The sequence below is a fragment of the Artemia franciscana genome, chromosome 8, assembly GCF_032884065.1.
Source record: "Artemia franciscana chromosome 8, ASM3288406v1, whole genome shotgun sequence".
Lineage (NCBI taxonomy): Eukaryota > Metazoa > Arthropoda > Branchiopoda > Anostraca > Artemiidae > Artemia > Artemia franciscana.
In genome coordinates this window covers 2,405,235-2,411,294 of record NC_088870.1, presented here as the reverse complement: position 1 = coordinate 2,411,294, position 6,060 = coordinate 2,405,235, and positions in this window count along the sequence as shown.

Here is a 6,060-nt window from a genome sequence, read left to right as displayed (position 1 = left end):
CTGGTCCAATAAATTAAAAAAAAAATTCAAATAGAGCATATATATATATATATATATATATATATATATATATATATATATATATATATTTCATAACGACTGATCTAATAATTCAAAAGACGCGAAAGGTGCTCTTTAACATCTTCATTGGGGTCTAAAAAGTACATTTCGCCATCTGAATATGTTTCAAAATCACCTTCAGGGGTCTATGGTGAATGTGCTGCCAAACTGTTTTTGTGCTAAATCTGTCCAGCTATTTGAAGCTGAAAACATTACGATTATTGATGGTTCGATCATCGCTTGCGTTGAATGAAGCTAAAGCAAAACATGAGTTTCAGTTTCTTATTTGTTCGTGGAACTATTTAGAGAGCAAGTGATGTTCTATAACAGGCCAAACACGTTCATTTGGAAATTTCGAAGCGGGAATGCAATTCGACTAAGCAGGTAGCAGGCAAGCAAGCATTAAATCACCAAATCGACCAAGCAAGTAAATCATCTTTATTGGCTACTTCTCTTGTGGGATAATGGACGACTCCGCAGTGAATACAAAACGAGTTGAACGGTTTCAATGACTTGTAAATAACACTTGCGTAGTTTACGGCATCTTTGTAGGTTTTTACTGGGCTCTTTCTTCTATGCCATAATTTGTTGACATCGAAGATTGTAATGGTGTATATTTCTTATGTTGTGAACCATTTCTCTGTTTTTCATTTTGATTCATTCTAATCGTCATTGTCGCATGTTTTGTAACCACATTTTTTTTTTTTTTTTTTTTTTTTTTTTTTTTTTTTTTTTTTTTTTTTTTTTTTTTTTTTTTTATCGTGCACTTTTGTTTTTGAGTTGTTGTGATTCTCACTGCAGATTATATTGTAACTGCATATTTCTTTGTTCTCGAGGTCGTATATTTCTTACGTTGTGAACCATTTCTCTGTTCTTTATTTTAATTTTGGTTCATTCTGATCCTTGTAGTCGCAGGTCTTGTAACCACTTTTTTTGCCTTTCACTTTGGTCTTTGAGTTGTTGTGATTCTTGCTGCCACTTATCTTTATACTGTATTTTTCTATATTCTTCTACTTTGTTTTTGACTACATATCTTTTTATTTCCATTTTCGTTTATCATTACTTCAGACATTTATTCAGTGCTTTTTGCCTTAGTTGCTTGGATTGATCTTGTCACTTTTGATGGTCTAGGTTGTTCATTATCACCTATTTATATTTCTCAGGTCGTTCTCTTGATCTTGTCTCATTTGATAGTCCAATTTTGCATTATGAGCTTATTATCCTCTTCTGTTCTTTTTTTGTACTCATTTTGTGCTAACTGTAATTTACGTTTGTGTCCCCTAGATATTATGAAACTACTGAAAATACCTATTGGAATTTACGTCACCAAATATGGGCACATGAATTTACCTATTTTTAAAGTTGTGTTCTGCAAATGCTTCTATAACGGTTTTTAAATCTATTTTCCTTGTCTCTTCACTTTCAGTAAACAAAATTGCTAAACTATTTAATCTATCAATCTAAAACGTAACAATTTAACTGATATGAGGGATGAAATCCGAAATCAAAAATTATACAAATGAAAAGATCATACCAATAGAAATGTTCAAAGCTACTTCATGATAAACGCAGCATAAGGAATATACAATCTGTGAGATGCTTCTATGAACGCACAAAGCAGTTGAAGATGCCTAGTTTTATGCAGGCGAAACATTCGTTTTGATTATCTTCTGGTCTTTTCTTCCTACTGGTCGGCCATAGACCAGTGGTTTGCTTTTTTTTCGAGATTTCTTTCTTTTTCTTGTCATGATTGGCCAGTTCGGCTTTAGATCTTTTATGCATCCCCCTTGAGATAATTGGTTCAATTGAAGTGCCTCTGCATCTGCTTTCGTGGTTGAACGAAGAGACAAAGAATTTAAGAATGGTCGCCAAAAGAAAGTAAACCTATTTACTTTTCAAAAAAAAACACACGGAGGCTGTATCAAATCTTTCACTTGCAGGCTGAAGCTTAAAAAGCTTTACGAATTATTTTTTTTTTAGTTTCGTCTCTAGTTGAATTTATTTGGAATATTTCACAAACCCTCAGCAATCCACCTCACCACCTCACCAAACCACCATCACCAAGATCAGCCACCTCACCAAGCCATGAGTCTAGTCTGGCTTGGTAGCTAACATTATGCTGTACTCGTCAAAGATGTGACCCATGACCAAAAAGAAAATTCATGACCAAAAAGAAGACTCTCAGGTCATTTAAATGCCTCCTCCCCTTGCCTGAGTAGTCTGAGTTTCACTCGCTGCGTTGGAAAGGACATCTACTTTCCATGCCTACTGAACACCCACCTGACTCATCTTCAATTTCCATCCAATTGCAAATGACTGGAAAAACCTCTGAGAAAGACTACGTAAAAAATTAGTAGATGTCATCCTTGGTGGTTTTTTACTCAAAGAATCAACCCACATGAAACTCCGGCGTTCGCCCCTCTAAAAAATTCTCAAAATGAGTACTAGACTAGAAAAAAAAAATCCTTTTTCTAAGGATGGCATAAAATGTGCACGTATTGAAAAAATACGATCGTTTTTAACTAAAAAACCGCTATGTCTGTCCAGTACTTACAGCTTAAGCAGCAATAGCTCATGAGATTTAAGTAACTATTATAATTTTTGCTGATGAGCAAGGTTGTCATATTTTTTAGGACAAAATTGTATTAATTAGCTACTTGATCAAAAAAAAAGAAAAAAAGAAAAAGACAATAACTGTTATGGCAGTTCGTATGTGTTTTTGATCGTGGTTGAACTGTGTCATTATTTATTGGTGAGCAGAATATTCCAAGCTCCAATCTTAATATTTACTTTCTTTTTATTTTGTTTTAGAAACATATCCCACAACTTCATGCTAGATAGTTGGTACGGCCATTCTTAATAAACAATTTTGACACACTTACTACATAGTTCGGAAGAATAGCTTCAGTGGCCACTAAGCCCATGACACACTTGATAAGAAAAAAATAATTAATTAAGATGTGAAATACCACTTTCAAGTAACCCACTTTCTTGTGAACGCTTCACACCCTACCCTTGAAACTTATCAGCCTTTTAACGAAAAACAAAATTAAAACAAAGATGCAGCGATATCACTTTCAACAAAGATCCTTGTTTAAGTAATACTTTGCAGCAGGATCATTCCCAAAACCCTAGACCCTAAACCCTAAACCCTTCCCGAAACCCTAGAATGTTGCTCACGTTGTCTCTGTCCCAAAGGCAGATGCCGACCCCAATAGCGTATGATCTTATCGCCAAATAAGACTCATAACGTAAGGAAGAAAAGTTTATGAGAATGTTGCAAATAAATCTGTCTATCAGTACCTTGAGTCACACCAGTTGTTGGCTGACACACCATAGGGTTTCCATAGAAAGTGATCTACGTTAGACTGTATCATTGTGCAAAATCCAGAGTGGGTTAAGCTCCTGTCCTAGGGGTATGACATTCCCCTTCTCTCCTTTGACATAGCAAAAGCTTTTGGTCACGTTTGGAGCGATGACCTTCTGTGTAAAATAAATGCCTGTGGTTATGGTCGGCTATTTGAGGTGCTCTCTGACTTTGCTTGTCTTAGTTCATTCCGTGTTCTTCTTGATGCTTTTATTTCAAATGAACATCCAGTGTTACCAGGAGATTCCAAGAAAGCAATCATGGGCTAACACTTTCCCTTGTAGTAATAAACGACCTAGGGGATAATCTTGTGCTAAATTTCCCTACTTTGCTGATGATGCGAAAACGATGATCTACATAGCAAACAATGATGATCCCAGCAAATCATATGAAAGACTTCAGGCCGAATTGGAAAATAATTGAGATGTGGGTGGATGCGTAGTTTGTCAGCTTCAATGCATCAAAATCCGTGGAAATATCCGTCAGAGACAACCAGCAGTGAACGATCTGAAAGAAAGTTCTCAATTACTCTTAACAGATATCCACAGACACTGTATACATGGAATTTCTTTAATAGGCCGCGGTGCAATCTTCTGCCAAAAGCTTTGGTAATGTCGAATGACAATAGCCTACCGTCATACCCCCTTGCCAGAAGTTTGATTCACTCCTCATTCTGGGCCACTTAGCAGTCTAATGTTGAGCGTTTCCTCTGGAATTCATATTGACGATCACCGGAAGGTTATTTGATTCCAGGAACTATTGAAATGTTTTATCGGAGACGCTCTCATAGACTTTGCAATCCCAGAAGAGGAAGCTGTAAGGCCTATAGGAGCCTACGCTCCTTGGATTTCCATCTGGCTTAGGGTAAAGCATAATACGGACAAATTTTTATGTTCGTGGGAAGGTTCCGGAGCAAAAGCATATCCGGAAAGGCTATGACAATGGTCTAGCTTGTTTGGCGCTGCAGGATTTGAAGACAACATTTGGTGTGTTGTGAGGACCTATAGCTTTGGTCACATCAAAATGCCACGAAATGCAAACGAAAAATTAACACAATCCAGGACATTACATTTTCGGTCCGAGAAATTTGCAATATTCTACCGTCTTCACCCAGATTCGAGAATTCGGCAAAACCCTTAGCAGGAACTTCAGCCTTTTCCTGTGGATCTCGTACCACAGTTCTATAAACCTGTAGCGCATGAACTGCATCCTTATGAATGTTAATAATTGCAAGCCTGTCCTCTTCAATCTTTGAAAGTAGCCATCGCTTATGTGCCTTTTGCTTTGCTCGGATCCCTACACTGGGAGTTGAAGCAAGGTTTGTCCTTACTGGATCCGCTTCAAGAGGATATTTTTTTTTCAATAGAGTCAAATACGGTCTGCTGGTACTTCTTTGCAGTTTTTTCTGGGCCTTCAAAAAGAAAGGCTCTCTAATGCTGAAAGCAAAGAGTGTTTTTCAAACCATCCCAATTAGCTCTTTTGTATAACCAGATTGTCCGCTCCTGCCTTATTGGAGGTGGAATACTAAAGTCTTCACGCGCAATGACGGCAACGTTGTCACTTATGAAAGTTTAAGCGCCGACCTTAAAGGAGTCAGGGTGATATGTAAGGAAGAGGTCAAGACAAGATGACCATTCGGGCTCTTATAAAAGCCAAAATCGACGAATTGTTCCAGCCCGTATGAGAGATATAGATCATACAAGTCTGACCTCTCCTTGTCATACCTAATACCAACCTGTCATACCAACCTGGCATACCTAAGCATGAATATGGTATAGGGCTCTTTAAGTAAACCGTAAGCCCTCCTCCTCTGTATTTAGCACCGTATTTCGCAACGTTCACGATATCACCTCAGAGGCGTGTATCGCTGTATGGCAACCTCACTGCTTTGTACGTCATGAATGAGATTAGTCACAGTGATGAACATAATATACGGCTTGACCAAGTTTAATAAATATAGGAACCAATCATACTTAGATCTGAGACCACACACATTGCAGTGGGCCACTGTAAGCAGGTATTGGATGATCAATGGACGTGCTAAAGATGCATCATTAAACAAGGAATGATGAAAAAAATTGCTGCTTAGGAAAAAACACATAAATAACCATATAAATAGTGGTAAATAAAGAAGAATCATTTATGCTTATTTTAAATTGACATAGTTTTATTGTTAGTTAATATCAAAAGTTTGCACAGTTTTCCTGTGTTTTTCCGTTTAAAAAGTTAATATGTTAGATTTCAGTTTAAACATTCAGGGGAAATTTTAGCATTTATTTAGCTAAATTTTTCGTTTTGCCCAGTAAATTTTTCGTAACAGTTCTACTATAAAACTTCGAGTGATTAAGAAAAGAGGTAGTTATTCGTATAAAAAAAACAGTGGTATTTCAGTTCTTAATAGAGCTGAAGCCAAGCTATCCTGCCTTTAACACTTTCGTTACAAATTTCGAGCCAGTTTACTTATTTCTGTCCTTCAACAAAATTGACCGAAAACTGAAGGAGTTGAAGTTCTAAATTTTACGCTGTGGGTCAGCAGAATTTAAAAATTTTATAACACATCTTCCAAAAATTTGTAAGGTGAGTGTTTTTTTGGCTCATTTAATGAGCTGTTTTGTGAAAAGCTACTTTAAAAT